General features: G+C 40.0%; 1 protein-coding gene across 1 annotated transcript in view; it reads right to left on the bottom strand.

The window, feature by feature from the left end:
* Window positions 1-11,957, bottom strand: part of LOC147302065 (sodium/potassium-transporting ATPase subunit alpha-1-like) — a 68,860-nt gene extending 56,903 nt beyond the window's left edge. Inside the window, exons 1-2 of the mRNA XM_086283795.1 lie at window positions 11,600-11,957; window positions 10,623-10,769 (exon numbers count right to left, since the gene is read on the bottom strand). The gene's annotated coding sequence lies outside the window, so the exon portion shown is untranslated. The remainder of the gene's footprint in view (window positions 1-10,622; window positions 10,770-11,599) is intronic.
* Window positions 11,958-12,518: the final 561 nt, after the last annotated feature.

Raw genomic sequence — 12,518 nt, 5'->3', positions numbered from 1 at the left:
TATAAGGATGTTATGTGTTTGTATACTATCTGCCCAGTTTGACCCATTTAGCAGAAGTCAGCCTGTTTAAGGCTCTTATATCTGTTTTGTATGACTTGGTATGATTTTCTCACCCAATAAAGGAATATTTAATATATAAGTCTACTCTTCATTCTGTCAGAAACAGTTTTCACAGCTCGTACATTTTGTTTTTACACATATATGTAAGCATTGAGCCAAATTTAGTAATGCCAACATATTAAAATAACAATATTTGTCTCTTATACATAATATACACTATACAATATATATATATATATATACTATATATACACTGTCAAAGATACTTGTCTTTGAGTGAAGATTTAAGGTGATAGGAAATTTAAATAACTCCAAATTGAATCTTTACTGAAGCTCAGTATTTGACACCTCTTCAAAATAAAACAGGAAACATAATGAGACGCAGGCATGAAACACATGAAGGACAAGGGAGACTTAAACACAGGGGTTGAAGACACACGGGGAATCACAATGAACTATAATAGCAACCTAGGCATAATTAAAAAACATAAACATCAATATATGTATATATATATATATATATATATATATATATATATATATATATATATATATATATATATATATATATATATATATATATATGTATATATATATATATATATATATGTATATATATTAACTCAAAACACTGGGTCAAAAGACCCAAGATCGTGACAGTGAGATGGTACTCAATTGTAGTGGAAAACTGTTGAAACCGAATTTAAAAAAGGGTTAAGTACAATCGAGTCGAGTTGAGCTAAGTAGGTACAAGTGTAAAAGAGGCCATTGTACGTTTCCTGAATGTACAACATCAAAAGTGTACAAAGGTGTAGAGCAGGGGTCCCCAATCCCAGTCCACGAGGGCCGGTGTCCCTGCAGGTTTTAGATGTGTCCTTCATCCATCGCAGCTGATTTAAATGGGTAAATTACCTCCTCAACATGTCTTGAAGTTCTCCAGAGGCTTGGTAATGAACTAATCATGTGATTCAGGTGTGTTGATCCAGGATGAGATCAAAAACCTGCAGGGACACCGGCCCTCGTGGACTGGGATTGGGGACCCCTGGTGTAGAGGATGTGCAGCTATGTGAAGTACATGACTTTCTCTACAGGTTTGAGTGAAACACGCTCATGTGACTGACAGGTGATCATACTAGACAAACTTGTATATTTTTAGTGTTGTGGGTGTCTCACAGGGCAAGAGAGGCATGTCACCAGTCTGTCACAGGACTAACACAGAAAGCCAGATTCATGCTCAAACCTACAACCAATTTAAAATCAGCAGTTAACCTAACCCAAGTCTTTGGAATGTGGGAGGAAGCCAGAAAGAAGCCACAAAGGCATGAGGAGAATATGGAGAACCACCACAGCACCACCATGCACCAACAACGACCTAAAAAAGTCTCTTAACGCCATCCATCCAATCCCTCCTTCTTCTTATCCAAATACAGGGTTGTGGGGGGGCTGGAGCCTATAGCAGCTACCACAGGGTGAAAGGTGGGGTTAACCTTGGAAAGGTTGCTCGTCTGTTGCAGAGTAAACAATCCACATAGCAAATGTTTAAATTTATAGCCATTCATAACTAAATAGAAACCTTTAGTTAAAGTTATGCATGGTCGCCAGAATGTCCCCTTCCACACTAAAACAATAGCGAACATTTATGAATGGCTAGACTAACCCCACTGCAAGATATTCTCAGTGTGGGGCATCAACACAAGCCGGCAAAAGTTCATTAAACAAAGTTCACAAACAAGAAAAGGTTAATAGTAGAAAGCTTGTCCTGTGTCTATTTTTCCTAATGAGAGCAGCAGAACAGCAACAAGTGAATTAGTGAGACCCAAGAAGCAGTTTTTAGTCTGATCAGCATCCTTTTCAGAAAAGAAAGTAAGTTAGCAGGGTTCATGTGGAGGACTCGTGCATACACATGCTCACACAAACAGGTTGTCATGGTAACTGTAGCTCAAGCATCAGGATGTGTGCTTTAAATAACCCTCATCTATATCAGTGTGTCTGACTGTCAGCCTATTAAACTGAGAAGCTTCTTCCATCTAAACAAGTTTGTGTATGTGTGTGTTTTAATTTAGAGTGGAGTGAAATGTTTTTTTCACACCACTGGAACCAGAAAATTTAGTTACACTACCAAAGTTTTGTACACGCTCGTGTCATCAATAGGTGTAACAGATGTACTAAAATTCGGGAGATCTGTCTATTCAGCAAATACAAAAAAATGTCATATAATATTTCTACAGAGAAAAAACACCCTTTTTTTGTTTTTCCTGTTTTGCTACTTTTTGTTTGTTGTAGTGTTTTGCTTCACAGTGCCACTGTACTAATCTGATGCCAAACAAAGTAAAAAAAAAATACATTAATAATTAGGTGTGAGAGGATCCTAACTGCGACGCTTTCTGCTCCCTCTACTGACCTCTTCCACTTGCTGGTGATATATCTTTTGCCCACAGATGAATTGCCACTGCTCATTAAACAGAAAAACAAGATAAATTATTATTGATTAGCAATAATTGGAAGTCATTTTTGTTGATTTAGATTTTCTTTGTAAGAGCTTCAGTGGACAGCATATACAAACAAAAACTTTGCTTTTCTTCAATATAAATTTATTTTGTCATAATGCAAGGAATCAGTTTAACTTCCCCAAAACTGCAATAAATAAAAAACATATAACTTACAATATAAAGTTAAGTCCTTTTCATCTATTTGGATAAGTTCATTTGATAACATCCATCCCTTTGTCTCCAAACTGCTTTGATATGTTGCTCATACCAAGGCCAGTGGTTTATAGCTGGCTCTGACATCCGGGTAGCTTTAGCTTTTCCTTTTTTAGGTTCTATAATATACTGTAGCAGATGGCTGCCTGCAACCTAGAGGTGCGACGGCATGTACTGCTCCTCTCACATCTGTTATAACATCCAAGAGTCATCTTGGATGTGTGTGTCATCACATGTCATCATATGGGTCATCATATGAAATTTGCATCCACATCTGCCCTTAAAGTCATTTTTTGTACATTATTTGACTCCAGTAAAATCACTCTGCTGCACTCAGGGTGGCTGACTTCTACAAGTAACACCTCACATTACCCTCAGAAGTGAAAAACCCAACATCAGCAGACTGTCATGAGTGTAAAATGTACTGCAACATACGGATGGAAGAGAGGATTACTACAATGATGCAAACCAAAGAGATGCATATAAATCTAAATAATTTTATAATATAAATATTGAATATAAAGACACTGAACATTTTCTTTTCTTTCAACAGGGGCTCAGAGTAGAGCAGCTGCTGCTCCACATCGAAAGGAGCCAGCTGAGGTGGTTCGGGCATCTGACAAGGATGCCCCCTGGGCGCCTCCTGGGTGAGGTGTTCCAGGCATGTCCCACCGGGAGGAGGCCCCGGGGCAGACCCAGGACACGCTGGAGAGATTATATCTCTCGGCTGGCCTGGGAACGCCTTGGTATTCCCCCGGATAAGCTGGAGGAGGTGGCTGGGGAGAGGGAGGTCTGGGCCTCTTTGCTTAAATGGTAAATGGTAAATGGCCTGCATTTATATAGCATTTATATGCTTAGGCTGCTGCCCCCGCGACCCGGCCCCGGACAAAGCGGATGAAAATGGATGGATGGATGGATGGATGGATGAACATTTTCTTTCTTCTTACTGTTTGCATAATGTTATTTGTTTCAGTGCACCAGTGGGGAGAGTCAGAAACACTGATCACGGTGATGGCACCATGGATGGACCCATTAATGAAGTTAGATATATATATTCCAAATATCTGCTACAAGCTGTAAACCTTATTTTGGAAAGTCAGCAAAATTTGGAAAATCCTTTTAACTAAATTTTACTGGTTATGCCAAATGTGCATAGATTAGAAATTATATAAACTTGACTACATTTATTCCACTTTTACTCTGGAGATTTTAATAACCCAAATGCTCTTTTTTAGAGCTAATGAACTGAAAAAAAAAAACGTTTAAAAAATATGTTTTTCTTGGCACACTTCTAGTCCTTGGCAGCAGCTGAACCTAACTGAGTTTAGTTGCTGACCGTGTCCGTCCCTTTATGACCACAATGTACCATCTCAGTCATCTCAAACTGGTTTCTAAAACATGACAATGAGTTCACTGAACTCAAATGACCTCCACAGTCACCAGATCTCAATCCAATAAAGCACCTTTGGGAGGAACAGAAACAGGAGATTGGGTGGAACAGGAGATTCACATCAAATCTGCATCAACTGTGTGATGATGTCATGTCAACATGGATAAAAATCTCAGAGGAGTGCGTCCAGCACCTTGTTGAATCTGTGACATGACAAATTCAGAGAGCTCTGAAGACTTTAGGAGGTTTAACCCAGCATTAGCGAGGTGTACCTAACAAATTGGCCGGTGAGTGAATACTGCAAACTTGAAAACTGGCTCATCCACACAGTTTGCAAGGTGGGAAAAGAGCACAGTGCTGTACTTTTCTGCCTTAAGCAGGGATTGTGTGAATGTTCTCCACATCTGCTTCTGATCCCAAAAAGTAATGTAATATGTATCCGATGCAACATCTGACCATCATTATTAAAGTAAACACAATACGGAGCCAAATCCAGGATTGGACTGTACCAGCTCTATGAAGCAGAACACAAAATACAAGTCTGAGTTTACCTGCACTTCAGAGTTACGCCTATGATGTAGCTGTGAGATATGAACCCTCAAGAGTCCTTTTTGATTAAATGTAAACAAGACAACAAATGGGATTTTCAAACACAACTCCTCTACAAATCAGACTCAGGAAAATGTAATAATATAACAAGATGATCTTTTACTTTTAAGACAAACTTAAACACTGCAGGCCAAAACGTGGGAAAGGAAAATTCTGCTTGATGCTCAGGTTTGTGGACAGGAATGTGAGAAGTGCTGGTTAATAATAATGGATTGCATTTATATAGCGCTATTCATTCACTCTCACACACTGGTGGAGGCAGCTACAGTTGTAGCCACAGCTGCCCTGGGGCAGACTGACAGAAGCAAGGCTGCCATATCTCGCCATCGACCCCTCTGGCCATCACCAGTAGGTGAAGTGTCTTGCCCAAGGACACAATGACCGAGACTGTCTGAGCCGGGGCTCGAATCGGCAACTTTCCGATTACAGGACGAACTGCCAATTCTTGAGCCACGATCGCCCCGGAGTTGGTTAGAGGTAGAAGCTGGACAGACTGTTCTATAACTGGAACACGGAGGAGGCTCCATCATGGTTTGATCTGTATTCCAGTCAGTGTTGCAGACCTTGTTAAAACTGATAGATTTCTAAATGCAGAAAAAGTACCATCGGATTATGATGCACCATGTAATACTAACTGGAAAGCACCTGATTGGTAACAGCTTTATTTTTCATCATGTTATTGATCCCAAGCACACTGCCAATGCAGTAAAATCATACCTGGATAGAAAAACACACACAGTGGAGCACTGTGTGTGGCTGTAGCTCAGGTGGCAGAGCAGGTCAGCCACTAATCAGAAGGTCGGTGGTTCGATCCCAGGCTGCATCCTGGCTGCATGCCAAATATCCTTGGGCAAGATACTAACCCCGTGTTTGCCTACTGGTGGTGGTCAGAGGGCCCGGTGGCGCCTGTGTCCGGCAGCCTCGCCTCTGTCAGTGCGCCCCAGGGCAGCTGTGGCTACAATGTAGCTTGCTATCGCCAGTGTGTGAATGTGTGTGTGAATGGGTGGATGACTGAATGTAGTGTAAAGCGCTTTGGGGTCCTATGGACTAGAAAAGCGCTATACAAATGCAGGCCATTTACCATATCAGTCATGGATTGGCCTCCCCAGAGCCCGGACATCAACATTATTGAAGCAGTGTGGGATCATGTTGACAGAGAACAGAACAAAAGGCAGAAACATCCAAAGAAGAGCTCTGAATGTCCTTCAAGAAGCCTGGAGAACTATTCCTGAAGACTACTTACACCAAATATTGACTTTCAACTTAATTAGAACTGCACTAACTCTTGTTCTAATAAAATAATATCTGCATACAGACATTACCTCCAAGTGCATTTGACTCTTTCATAGGACTGTCCTCTACCTGTGCAAATGTCCTGGTTTATAATGGCTTTGAGTTGGTTTGCTTTCTTAAATCCACTCTCAGTGGCTCTATGTGTGTTGAACACTGAGGCACAAACTTTTTGGAGTATTCTGGGTAATTAAAATGAACATAGTATGACACCAGATGATTAGTTCCTCCTAGCCAAAAACTAAACAGGGTAGAGGAGATAACGTTTCTGAGTCCAGTAATAACGTTTGCAGGGTAGTTGCATGCTGTAAGGGGTTTTTTGGACAGGCACTATGTGCTTTTGACTACTTGTTTTCACCAGCCTCCAGTCTTAATGCCCAAATATTATCCTGATTTTCACATGAGAAAGGCATTAATCTTTCTAAATTCTCAGGATAAAGGATCATTTTCCAAAATAAATAAATAATAGCTCCAGTGCTGTCACCAGCCTTTTTCATAACTTTTGCCTCCAGTGAATAAACCAATAAACCAATTATTTTATTGCATATCAGTCTCTCGATTGCTTGATTTCACTGAGCGTGTGTGTAACTCAGCCAAGTGTAAGTGCTCTACCCCAAGGACACTGTCAGGAACACCAAACAAGAAAACTACATTTCCAAATCAATCATTTCAGAAAAGCTTCTTTTCCCAGCATAAAAATGATTTCAGTGCCATGACGTGCGCCACAATCTGGGACAATGTTGAATCAGAGCTAAAATTATTCTCAGGAGAAAAAAATAATCAAATAATAATAACAATAAAAACTAGTGCTCAAAAACATGTAATCCTCTCTTTGTCTCATACACATACACAGATGTTGTTTATATTGAAAAAAGGGGGGGAAAAAGTCTCCCAACTGTCTTTCCCAGAATCCTTTGTTGGTTTTCCCAACATGCTTGCTGGTTGCATGGAGAAGAGGGAGGAGCCAAAATGTCAGGGGTCACCTGACAAAGATGTTTGATCTTTCTTTTGGCTCTGCGTGTCTCTATATTAGTTCAGTCGTTCTCAGTATGTGTTTGTTCTTCTTTTTCACAGCAGGTTCAAAATTAGAAGGATGAGGATCCGTCCTCGGGCCTGTACTTGCGTCTGAGCACGCTCCCTCTGGTCTCTGGGGCCATAAATGTTTCATCCTGGGACCACAATGTTTTCACAGATTTCCAATAACATCACCCCTCTTAATAAGACTTCAGCGACACAAGTTACAGCAATGAGACAGTGATTGGAAACAGTAAACTGAGCGATGCTTCTTTTTAGTGCAGTGTTGGTAAAACAAGACTTTTCCTAAAAGATCATCTTTATTTTAGATCATTTAGAATTTTATTAAATTAATAATTTAAAAAATGGGCAATTTTATTACTATTATGATTATTATTATTTTAGAAAATTTATATCTAAATGTGGACTAGGGGGATTTGTATGTAGGAAATGAATACTGTTGAACCATGTTTGAAACAAATAAATGAAATGAAATGAAATATGTTGTTAATAGAGGATTTTATTTTGATGCAATGAGATGCTTTGCCACTTTGTGATATTAATTCTACTATGGTTCTGCTCAGGGAGGTCAAAGGTGACAGCTGTGTGGCTTAAATATGTTGATTTTCTGCATGGCTGTTTTTAACCTTAAACTCACGTCAGGGCCACAGTTCATTTTTTAAAATAACTCTTTAGCCTCATCTAATGGACAGTACTGGAAAAACAAGTAAATCTCTTGTATGCTTTTTATGCCTTTGGACCTTCTGTAATTCTGTAACTCCTGCTCTGTGAATTCATGCTTGATTAACTTTGACCCTGCAAGGGTTTTAGGTCACATCAGAATATGTATGCTGTGCTGACATCACAAGGTCACATGACCATACAAACAGAGGAAGAAATAAAAACCCCGACAAAACTTCAAGTCACCTTCTCTTCAACCTCCTAGCTCTGCCTGTGAAAATAAGTAGTGATGATCCACAGATCCAACAACACTATTACATTACAAGGACTTTTCTAGAAGCTATTATTAAAGCAAAAAAACATGTAATGAAACAGAGAGGAAAGCTTGCAGTGTCCCACAGGGCTGATCTTATATACACACAGATGATCTTCCTGTTCCTCTGCTGCTCTGCTAAAGGAAAGCTCTGTGCATTGTTTATATAGACTGACTATAAGGTACATGAATGTGACGGATTAAAGTCATGTGATATAATTTTATTTTCAGTCCCACCAGCCTGATGGTGAGACTAGGTAATGCAGTGTTATTGAGAAAGTGCTGTCTGGATCACTCCTCCTCTAGGTGACACTTATTGCTCTCGTCTAAAACACTGTCTCTGCACTCTGTAGTTATGTTAAGCATACCAGAGCTGTGCACAGCCTCCCTTCCACAAGCAAAACAAAACACAGCAGACAAATGTGAGGCCTTCTCCTCTTTCCTACAGCAGCTAGCGTCACCTGAGTATCAGAAAGGTGAGCCCACAGAGTAATCTGTATGCCCATAAATTGAGTCTCGGTGCAGCAGAGGTGGAGTGGACAGCAGCTGCAAAAGCATTTTATCCTCTAAAATTTAATGCGTGCAATTAGAAATAAGCTATTCTCTGTTGACTTTTACACTGAGCTAATTTCTTTAGCTTTAAGGAGGTGGATCTTTTCCTGTCATGTGCCCACAAAACACTCAAAGTGGATACGTCTCTCTTATGACTTTACTCATCATTTAAATTTTCTACTCATGACTTATGGTCTTCGGATGATTTCTAAGTGATGTGTCACAGAGCACAGATGGCTGAAATTCCTAATGCAAAAAGAAAGGTGGTGACAGGACTGACGAAACAAATGAGCCATGAAAGAGAAACGAGCGGCTGCTAAACTACAAAAGAACATAAAGCTTCAGATAATGAATGGTGTATGTTGTTTTTGGAACAGACTGCTTTATAAACACACGCTTCACTGAGCTACAGCGCCATCTGTGAGACAACCGAGTGTTTGCTCACAAAACCATTTAATCCTGTTTATTGTTATTGTTTTTGGGTTTCCGAGCTATAGTCTGTATTTATTTTGTCTGAACTGATTATCTACTACAATAAGCATTTCTTTAAAGTGTCTCAGATGAAGCTAGAATAAATAAAACCTAAACAAAGGGTGACATCATCATGGATGTTTTGGTGGTAGACCTCATGTTTTAGGCCATTGTTTCCCAACCTTTTGGAGCCATGGCACATATTTCACATTAGAAAAATCACACGGCACACCACCAAACAAAAATGTCACAAAAAGCATATTGATAAATTTTCCCCGTGCACCAGGTATAGAATTGGCTCAGTATACCTTTTTGCTTTCTTCTGGCCACTACTCATGCTAGGGCTCTTATCTGGGTCAGAATTTTCTCCAGGAACCAGGTAAGATTGACTAGTTTTTCATTTCAAATATTTTCCTGTTGACATTACGCACTGTGTTGTCTCACAGCATGACTGTTATATAACTTCAACTACCAAATAGAGCAGGTAGTTGTACTGCCCTCTAGTGGAAGACAATGTAACTGTTCTGTCCGTTACTCACGCCAATCGCTTCGAGTACCAATAAGGTGGAACCAGATAATCTTTCACGGCACACCTGATCATTTCTCACAGCACATCTATGCACAGTGGTTGGGAGGCACTGTTTTAGGCTATCCATGTCCTGTAGTGGGCCACCGTGGGATAGCTATCTGAGGGACCTTACAAGCTGTCAGAGGAGGGAAAAGGTTACTTGCTGACCATACCAGAGTGACCCAGACCTATCTCAAAGTCGAAGGAGAGACCCAGCCACAACACGAGGATGTGAGTGATCAATGGCGTGATGCAACATATGCAGGAAAATTGAGACTTTATAGGAAACCACAGTGCAAAATGGTGAACACTGCAAGGACAATGGGAAGAAGAAACTCTCTGAAGATGGTGTTAGACGTGTATACCAGACAAAGGTGTTTACACCTGCAAAGCTATGAACTGCCACAGTGAAGGTCTAGCAATTCTGTCTTTCAAGGATAAGTAAGCAAGTATGATACTAGTAGTCCTTTTAACAGTGGTGTTCAAGAAAACCAACAACATGTTTATATTAGTTTTAAGTGGTGCTTTATGTAGTGTGAATCTACCTTCCTTAGGCTCCTGACAACCTTAAATATTGGAATTAAGTATAGAAAATGACTGAAAGATGAACAGGAACCACTGCTGTCCTACCAATGCTGATTAAGAATACAACATCATGAAATCCCAGAAAAGACCTTGGTTAACCAGGGTTAATTGGTAAGTGTTTTATCATAATCCTTTGATAATGGTCACATAAACATATACTTTTCATTCTGCACTATGTCAACTGCCTCTTCCATAAGAGTCAAATTTGTCATTGAGTTGTCATGCCAGTCCTTAATGTACAAACAATATGCATTATAGTTAGAAGAACTACTTAAATAGGTTGACAGCGGAGAAGAATTAAAATGAAAAGTATGTTCTAAAATTTTAAAAAGAAAAAAAAAATGTATCTTTAAAGTAAGAGAGGGACGTTGCTTGAGTGTGATGTACCTGATGAGTCGCTCCCAGGCGCCTGGTACCTGGAAGAGCAGAGGCTGATGCCCAGCAGTAAATATGGGATGGAGCAGAAAGGACCCAAATGAAGACTCACTATTCACGATGTTGCGTCAGAGGACCATGGAGACCTCTGTGAGATGCCTGATGGAGCAAAGAGGATTATTGAGGTATCAGATAAAGGTACGCAGAAGTAAATGTGTGTTTGAATTGCTCTCAGAACGACTTCCCCCGGAGGAGGAAGGGTTAGACTAAAACTTTGATGCCTAATGATGTGTTTATTACAACATATCAGCCTATTATGGTGTCATTGTGACATTGTAGGCATCATACAGAAAAAAAGTGTTGTATAGCTCTTGCCATGTCCTTTCATATCATATATTACTTGATTTGGTCTTGAAATGTTTCTTCAAGGTCAACTTTGAACTTCAGTGCTTATATGATGGTGAAGGTCAAATGTTTCGCCAACCTAGGGAGTCATGTCCTTCAGGGCCTAGTATATTGTTTGAGTTTTGAACACAATCCATAAAAATGTGTGGGTAATGTAAAGTTTTTACTGCTTTTCACAATTTGTGTGAACTTGATATCATGTTCACCCAAATTAAATAAGCTTGAACTGAAAATGAAAATGAAAGCTGTCGACCAAAGACTGCTAATAAACAGACAGACGGACAAATTTTGTCTGTTTCTCCTTCGAAGGAAGGACATCAAGTGCGCTAAAATTGAATAACGATTGTATAGCTTATATTTTAAAACTCCAGCAAGCAAAATATTAATGTACAGTAGGGCTGCTTTTCCACATTGGAAATTTTAGGTCATAGACTTGATCATGTAAAATCACATAACTACTTTTGGCCACACTGATTACATACTTTATACTTTTCCATTCTGTTTTTTAACTACACGACACTGCCCCTCTATTTGACAGTGGGAATCATGATGGATGTAGACAGACCCAAAAATGCTCTACTTACCTGGGATCCTGCCCCCAACAGCCAGGCATCCACTCGTTCCATGTTTCTGTTGGAAAGGCAAGAAGTTGGTTCTGACTTTAACTCTCAGAGATCTTCATCTCAGCTGATGTCACCAGTGACAGAGTAAAATGTAACATGTAAAGACTTACCCAGTGACTGGGAAAGCAGAAGGGAAGTGGTGAGGGAAACTGCCAAGAAGGTACTTACTGTATCCTCTGGATGGAGTAAAGAGGAGATGGTGATGCCATTAGGAGAGGAAAATATTCAAAAGATGTTGGCAAAGAAAGAGTGGAATCATTCGTGTGATGAAGAAAGTGGGGAGGAGTAGTGGGAGGCTAGGCATATGGCAAAAAGAAAGAAGTGCCAAAGGCAAACAGTTACAGTGACTCATACACAAGGCTGGTCACTAAGGAAAAACAAAAACACTATATCGATTGGCTGGACAGAAAGATCATGCCAGAAAGGATGAGCAGCAGAGAATTAGTAAGGAGGAAGTATGGACAGCTATGAACACACTGAAGAGTGGCAGTGGGTTCATATGACATACTTGTGGAGCTTTGGGGATGTCTGGCAAAGAATGTAGCTGATTTTTTCCAACTGTGCTTCTTTGTGGATCTATAGAAAACATATGATAGGGTGCCAAAGGAGGAACTGTGGTACTGCATGATGAAGTCAGGAGTGGAGAGCTGAAAATGCTTAGATTTTCATTGGGACAGGATTACAAATGAGAACATCAGAGGAAAAGCTCAGCTTGAGTGATTTGAAGATAAAGTGAGGCAAGGCTGACATGGTTTGAACATGTGCAGAGGAGGGATAATGGATATATTAGAAAAAGGATGGTGAATATGAAGCTGGCAGGCAGGTAGACAAGAGTAAAACCTTGTCTACCTGATCCAATGTGGTGGAGGAATAAAACTGC

The sequence above is a fragment of the Aulonocara sp. 'chitande type north' Nkhata Bay genome, linkage group LG23 (assembly GCF_057382095.1).
Source record: "Aulonocara sp. 'chitande type north' Nkhata Bay isolate Kocher_YH1m ecotype deep benthic linkage group LG23, A_spYH_male_GT1.1, whole genome shotgun sequence".
Classification (NCBI taxonomy): domain Eukaryota; kingdom Metazoa; phylum Chordata; class Actinopteri; order Cichliformes; family Cichlidae; genus Aulonocara; species Aulonocara sp. 'chitande type north' Nkhata Bay.
The sequence above is the reverse complement of the archived record's forward strand: the minus strand, read 5'-3'. Positions and strand labels throughout refer to the sequence as shown.